Here is an 8,862-nt window from a genome sequence, read left to right as displayed (position 1 = left end):
TTTCGGACATTACTGTAAAAATAAAACTTTCGAGATTTTTGAACTTTTGAGATGACACCTGATCGTAAAAATGTGCTGTAAAGCGTCTATAAGTCAGAGCTTCCCGATAAATGGTTAAATACGGATACTAGAACATTTAGAACTAAAGTAAAATATTCATGATTTTACGTAGTTGTTATTTCATCCCGGGTGCAAATAGCATAATAAAATACACTATTACACCAGGGTACAAATAGTTACGTCATTTGCACCTAATTGTCGGAAAATGGATGAGAGGGGTTCTTTTGAAAATCCACCTATCAAAATCGGACCCATTTCGTCTGGGATGGATATATACATGGTTTGAAAGGTCTTTGCCAGTAGACCTCAAAACAGGCCTCACACAGTCTCGAGCCACACCTGGTTGCTGGTGGAAGATCTCCGAAGTTGGAAAAATAGTGTTTTTTATCCGAAATTTTAGGCCGTTATAAATGATCGTTCCGGGTGAGAGTGGGCTCGTTGGAAAGCTGAGCTCAAGTACTTTCGGGTCATGCCTAGTTTGATTAGATTCATTGATATATGGGTAATTCCAGCTAATTTGTGACTGTTCGAAATATTTTCACCAATTCAAATGCGATTTCGGCAAACTTTTTTTTTCTTTGAAAGCTGTTGACCAGACGCGTCGTTTATGCCCCATATTAGGTCGGTGGCCAATAATCTCGGGGATATACCACCATAAAAATGTATGCTTGTTTTCAGCAAATTTTTGAAAATTCTAGTTTATTTCGCGAAACCTGAACCGATTTCACTAAACTTTTTTTTTGCTGAAAGCTATTGACAAGACGCGTAGTTTGACACCAATATGAGTTCATTGTAAAATGCGGTCTCGGGGAGATTTTTGTAAATTTGTTTTCCTGTAGATATGAACACTATAATTCCAAATGACACGAAATTAATTTTTTTTTGAAGATTTTTGGTTCATTCTGCTTTGAAGTAAGGTAAAATCACTTCGACCCAAACGTTGCCAAAATTACATTTTTTCATATAAAAACTGAAGATCGGTGTCATTCGAAAGCTACAGCATATGACTTCACAAGAAAAATAACTTTGGCTCGATCAGGTTAGTTGGGTGAGTAAAGTCGGTGAAAACAGCTTCCTAGTGGTGATAAAAGTCATCCTCGAATTTTAACTCGTCGAGGTTATCTCGAAAAATTTTGTAACCATTTTTTTAACCGTTTTTAAGCCAAAGCAACATTTTCTGTGGAGTAACAACCACCAATTGTGAAAAAAAAATTCTGGCTATTATAATAGCCAGAATTTTTTTTTTCACAATTGGTGGTTGTTACTCCACAGAAAATGTCATTAATATTAATGACCTCCGAAAAATATCACTTTTTTAGACATATCTCCCCCAAATTTTGGGTTACCAACCTGATATTGGGCTTAAACTGCGCGTCTTGACCATAGCTTTCAGGGAAAAAAACGTTTACCGAAATCAGTTTTTATTTGGTGAAAATATTTCGAAAAGTCACAAACGTGTAACGCAACTAACCGCAGACTTTTGCGATCACACAAGTCACACTTCGCAGGCTAAAAATTCCAATTCTTGTTGGTATGAAAGCAGTGTGTCTCCTGAGTATTAGAAAATTTATAGACTGATTTGTTACCGCAAAACATAGCCAACACAATTAACTTTATGACTTACAGATAACGAAATTTGTAACGCAACTAACCCTGGAACTACCCATATATTTGCAAAAATTTGCAAGAAATTTTTTTCAAAGTCTGTGTGAACTTTAGACAGGTCTGAGCTGATGCTTAATGTGAACCTAAGATGCTAGTCGTAACATACATTGTCTAAGCTTTTCATTGATACCCCATTTGCAGTGCTGGTGATTGCTGGCGAGTTTTACGAGTAGCGGTTGTACTAACATAAAGTTCTGTTATGTCAGCAATCACCAGCACTACAAATGAGGTATCAACGGAAAGCTTAGACAATGTATGTTACAACTAGCATGTTAGGTTCACATTAAGCGTCATCAGTACCAGCCCACCCCTGTCTATAGACACTTTATAAAGTTCACACAGATTTTGCAAATTTTTCTTGCAAATTTTTGCAAACATATATCAATGAATCTAATCAAACTAGGCATGATCCGAAAGTACTTAAGCTCAGCTTTCCAACGAGCCCAATCTCACCCGGAACGATCATTTATAACGGCCAAAAAATTCGGATAAAAAACACTATTTTTCCAACTTCGGTTTTAAGGTCTACTGGCAAAGTCCTTACAAACCATGTATATATCAATCCCAGATGAAATGGGTCCGATTTTGATAGGTGGATTTTCAAAAGAATCCCTCTGACTTTGTTCAAGGAAGAATCAAATTGCTTCTGACGAGACATCCCATTACTAGGACAGTTTGTACAAGGAAGACCCAAGTGGTAATGAGGAATCTAGCAGCCAACACACAAATGTCTGGCAAGAAGAAATGAAGTGTTGCAAGACTCTATGGGTGCAAATAGTGTTTCATAGACTGTTTGCAACCGGATGTAAGTAGCGTATCACAAGTTTAGTTACCTGAAGAAGTTTGTATAATTGTATAATTGAAAGCTTGAATATTAAAATTCTGTAAAATCGAAACCACGTCCCAATTGCTTCAAAAATGAATAGCTTATCTTAGGCTATTTGCACTCTTCACTTGAAGAGAATAACTTCGATGATTTTAGTCTATTCTGTGGTAATTTCGAAATTCACTTGTTAAATTCGCTTTTATGTGGTCAACTTATAGAGGTTTGACAGTAGTCACATTTCACAAAAATGCTTTTATTGCGATAAATGCAAAAAAAATCCACAATTTTTGTGTTTTTAGCGAGGTCTATGAAGGCATTTACGGTTGTTTGTATAATGAATAAGGCTAACGACCTAACCGATTTTGGTACAGTGACCACACCGTTCGGTTAATATTTACAATTTTGAATACAAATGTCGTGCACTCGATATCGTCATCAGTCATTTCGAGTTAATAACAAGAACATAAAATAAAATTTCTGTTTTCGTATTTTCGCAAAACATTCACCAATAAGACAAAAGTCTGACAAAATATTATTTTGTAGCAAAAAAAATTAGCGAATGAACTGCAGTCTAATCTAAACACGATTCTCATCTGCGACAGAAAATAATGTTGCGTATCGTTAATGAAAGATTTTATTTCGTCATTTCATATCATTTATTGATCAGAGCTCTACATCATTGCCAACTCATATTGTATCAAAATGATCAAATACGATGTTGAACTGCAAACGACCTGAAAGAAAATGTTGAGAATTTAGATTTTATTTCAATAAATTTCAAGGGTTGGACGTTACAGAGTACAGAAACGTTAGGTCCAATGAAAATAATCCACAGCCCGATATTTGAAAATTATGATGTCTTATCCGATTCAGGAACAAGTCAACCTAAATAAATCGACCTTTCAATTAGAATGATTTTAAAATTGTAAAAAGGTCATGAAAGTTTACACTTTTTACAAATGTTCCATCATTCCTTTGTTGCACATAAACAGAGGATAGAATCGTTTCAGTTTTGTCCACCCTCCTCAAAACTGATGTACAAATCGATGATGTGAGCCAAAATTCCAAAAACTGATATAACAAAACTATTACACCCGATGCAGATATAACTACATTCAGTGAATGACCGTACCGAATGGGTATGCAAATGAAAGCATATTCCATAAATAAATGAATTAGCAAATTGAATAGGCCCAATATTATCCAAAGGACAAGCCGAAGCGATATGATTTTATTGAACTCGTTGACAACTTCTATAAGTTCAATGTAATTGATGGCCAGTGTGTCGAACTGATCGACTGATTCTTTGTCATCCGTTGTAACATTGAGCAAAATTCGTCTTAGGTCATCGTTAATGCGAAGGAAATAAAATTCAGCCAAAAGCATGCCTCCGTAATGAATATCCGGGTAAAATTTATTTACCAAAATTGGTATAACAAATCCGGGCATCGTGTAAAATGTTATCGCATCTGGTGCAATCAGAGTCATACTGACAATCAAATAGGCGACTAATGTAGCAGAAAACACAACTGATTTGATTGTAAATTTGATTAAATGTGGTAGGTAGTACGTATCACTCCACGACATGCATCCGCACAAATTGACATGAAGATTAATAGCTCGATTAACTAATCTCTGTATCTTCTTCCACTGGAAAGTTTGCGTAAAGTAAATAAAAGTTACATTTAGAACATTAGATGTAACATAGAAATTTGAAATCATTTTTAGCACAATATTTTTGAATAAAACTTTGACGGAGTCCAGTAAAACGTTCATACAGAGGATATAATTTAACGCGATGTAAGGCACGAATACGAATGGTGGGATCATGTAAAGTGCATTGAATTTAAATATCTTCAATCGAGGATCAAAATCGAACGGCCAGAAGCCAGTAACATTCAAACAAAGCAAATAAATTTTGTAAAACAATGTCAAGTACTTCCTCGGAAACATTACTTTAACTATCTGGAGAACGAAATTTGCAGTACCGATTCACATAGTACGGAAACTTGACAGAAAACTAATTGCTTTTGTCTATACGTAGTTATATGAAATACAAGCATAATATTTCCCCGTAATAGCCCAGCGTTAATTAATGATTTGGCTATGTAATAAGTTAATTAAAATATTGATTTCACTCAACGACGTGTAGTCGAGGGGGTGTTCACTGTTAAATTTTCATTTAAATGTTATATTATCTTATCTTTTGTTTGATATTTTCTACAACGTATGAGATATTTTTTTGATAATATTGTCTTATTGACCAGTGATATTCGAGAGAAACCTGCAAGGATAATTACTGAGTAAACTCAACATTAATGACTCGATATCATTGCAATTTTACTTTATCGACAGGATAATTGCATCAAGAATTACATACACTAATTGAACTAAATAGAACCATCAATAAATTAACAAGTTGTGTGATGAATAACTTAATTAACTAGTTTGACGAGGTATCCCGAGCGAAGGCAGTCCACTCAATCAGATACAGTTCTAGCGTCAGAGTAAACCCCGATTTAATCTATTGGCGGGGAATCTTTTGATGAAAGCTCAATTCCAGTCAGAGTGTTTTGCGCTCATAAATTTAGATCATCAGGAAACTTCAAAAAATCTATAAAATAAGACCTGTAGTACCGGTAGAAATGATTATTGATCTGGGTAAATAAAAAAAAAAATCTTCTAATACTCTAGCATATGAGTGTTGTACTCTACAGTCCGATACGTATCAGACTTAGAATACAAATTTAGTGATTTAATGATTTAGTGATTTAATTAAGATATCCGAGCTGGGTAGACTCGGAGAATCTGGTGGCAAGTACGGGATTTGAACCCTGTACACCTCGATTAGAAGTCTGACACTTTGTCACTACGCCACCAGTTCTAATATAATTTATCATACTTTCACCGTGTTAAAGAAATTCAATAACTTTCGATAGATCACAGAGATGGCGCAATTGGAGAGTTTTGTCAAATTGATTGTGTATATTTGTTGAAACGCGTACAACGAGTATACAATGATTGGACCCATTGTTACAATGAATGTTGTTAACACCGAGTCATTTTTGTTTACTTTGTAGTTGTATTTGTCAGATGTATTGCACGAAAGAATTAGAACTAAACAACTGAATCAAATGATTTTTTTTATCAACTTTTTTATGTTTTGATACTTCCTTGCATACTCGTATGCCCCGTTTACATAGTTGGTTAAGTGAGCGCTTTGTGTACATGAGAGCACGGGTTCGATTCACGTCTCGAGCATTTTTCTAAATTTTTTATTTTTCATTTTAATTTTAGAAATGAAATGTGGGTGCATCAATGTGCGCAAAGTCAAGCCACTAAAGTTAGTTTTACCCAATTATTTTGTAGTTGTTAAGGAAGCACTGAGAAACTATAAAACAAAAGAAATAATGTTTGTATGATTTATAAAATATAGCGAAATTTGAAGTTAGAAAAATGATTCGAGTTCTCTACCTGATGATACTTCTGAGAAAATTAACAATAGCAAAATTGAGATAATTATCTCGATGATATGAAAACGAGATAATGTGATTATTATTTACGTAAAATTAATTATATTGATATTTATGATAAGCTCAAATAGTTCTAGTGAACACCCCCTTGCGTGTAGTGAAATGTGTGTGCGACTCTTTCGTTGAAAACTCTTTCTGACGCGTTTTTGAATAATAGTAAGATGTACAGTGTGTTACACATGTGAGCCTCACAAGGCTCACAAGTCAGCTGCTGTTTGCATATCCGACACTTGGATTTCCATTGTCACGTCTTTAAGGTACAGACCAGTTGGTAATAAATAAATAAATAAAACATTGGCTTCGGCTCGGGTCAACATAGCACACACTTTATCAATGTTCCGTTCTCCTAAATGTCGTTAAGAAGGATCAGTGCATTAGATTAAGCCGAGTTCAACTGGGAAGCAATATGCGTTTGAAGTTATACATTTCATCTATCGATAGGACAGATAGGTGTTTCTTAAGTCTGCAGGTGTCTGCAGGAACGAATGAAATCTGAGGGACTCTTTTGAAAAACAGCCTACCGAAATCGGACGCATTTTCTATTGGAATTTTTTATATGTACCTAGAAAGGACTTCGACCCTCAGAAGCCAAAACCACTTTCAAAAAAATTCTTCGAAGCTTGTGTGGCTGGTGAAAGGTGAGCAAAAACCGAAAAATTGCAATTTTCTTACAAACATTTCTCCAATCACACGAGCCGTACAGGGTCATGTGGGGTGTCATTAGAAAGGTAATCACATGTACTATTGAGCCGAATAGGGACTTGATGGTTTTAAAATTCATCCACACTGAAATATGTGCAGTTGAAGTTTTTAACCGAAGACTTACACTGTTTGTTGGGAATTATACTGTTCTACAATGAAACGATTTCGATTGGGGATGCTGTCCCCGTGAATTCACCTTTATTCCACGATCGTACAATTGTCACTAAGGCTTTTCTTGTTATAATTTTCTACTCCATTCAGTCAGTGTCCACTTTGATGCAGTTTGTTTCAATGGCTATCTTGATTATGATTTCCACGAGTGTTTCTAAGCCATAATTCTCAACACTGTTCTTATAAAAATTTCTCGAGGTACACAAAACGTACATGGTCGTGTCCGTGTGGGGTATCATTTGAAAGTAATTTTATGTGCTTTTAGGCCAAATAGGGACTTATGGGGTTTGGATGCATCTATGATGAAATATGTACACCTAAACATTTCAACTTCTATTTCATCGCATATTATTATTTTTCAACTCCTAGCATTATATGGTGGTAATATGCGGAAAATCGCTTCCAGATCCGTCACCTTTAAAGATGACTGCTACCTAGGCATGTTCGATAATTCATTCGATTGATAAAATATCGATTATTTCCCTGGAATCGATTATCGATATTTTCAGAAAATCAATATCAATCGAATGTTTTATCGATAATCGATAAATATCGACTGATAATCGGCAAATATAGACTGATAATTCGATTTTCAGTGGATATTTGTTGATTATCAGTCGAAATTTATCGATTATCGATAAAACATTCGATTGATATAGTATCGATTATTTGGAAATTTTATCATCGATTGATGATATTTTTAAGTGAACATGCCTACTGCTACCTTATTTCTGTAGAGAATTTCATGGCGAACAAATCCTCGGAACAAAGTTTCCTTGTAAAAATTATATTTCACGAGTTATCTCATTTTGAAACTCAACTTTTTTTCTGACATTGAAGAAAAGCTCCGAAAAGTCACATGAAAAAGGAAAATTCGGAAAACTAAAGTGTTTAAAAAAAAAAACTTTGGACTTTCATCTTTCATTTGAGCTATAAATAGCTATGGTCATGGAGATTTCACAATAATTCATCAAACCTACCTCTGGAAGTCCATATTTACCGATGGTCCAATTTTGCACTATTCAATTGTCTTTTGTATGAAGTGGAACCTCTACTAATATACGTCACCGGATATTGTATTTATACTCGAAATAAATAAAGTTAGAAAAACGTTTTATTGACCATAATTTTCTTAACCGGCACATACTGCCAACATGTCGTTACTCTACTTCTTCTCGAAAATAATTTTTCAGTAGAGTGTGGTACATAAATGTTGTGTAATAACTGATTCTTAGGTATGGCTGGGCCATCATTGCCAAGGTTCTGAAAGAACAGATTAAGACACATCTGAGTTGATCAAGAAGGCGGTGACACACAAATTTTGACAAATAGATGCTATTTATTGAACATACTCAATACAGATTGTTTGAAATGTCAACCTGATAAAAACAATTTTTTTTCTTCAAGTTTCTTCAAGTTTTTTCTTCAAACAATCTGTAATGAGTATGTTCAATAAATAGCATCTATTTGTCAAAATTTGTGTGTCAGCCGCCCTCGTGGGTGTCTTAACCTGTTCTTTCAGAACCTTGATCATTGCAATGGGTTGTGATGAAAGTTCATGGTTCGACCGTCGAAACTGATCGCCAGCGCAAATGTCAACATTTTCTTTTTGATTTTTCACTTCAATCATCTATTGAAATTGAGATATAGACTCAATAAACCAATTTATTCAACGTATACTACATGCCTGAAACATAAATAGTTTCACAAATCGTGTATTTACTGAGCGTCGTCATAGACCTGAAACGTCTTTCTTCTTCTTAAAATGGCGAAAATCACAACCCATTGGACGAATATTAAGTCCTGTAATATTTAGCTTGCTACCTATAAGTGCAAAATTTTACCCGCCCCGTTAGTAGCTACGGCACTGTTGTGGTGCATTGTATATCAGTATTACTTTTAACA

Source organism: Bradysia coprophila, unplaced genomic scaffold (genome assembly GCF_014529535.1).
Source record: "Bradysia coprophila strain Holo2 unplaced genomic scaffold, BU_Bcop_v1 contig_232, whole genome shotgun sequence".
In the NCBI taxonomy this organism is placed as follows: Eukaryota; Metazoa; Arthropoda; class Insecta; order Diptera; family Sciaridae; genus Bradysia; species Bradysia coprophila.
This window is presented reverse-complemented; position numbering follows the sequence as displayed.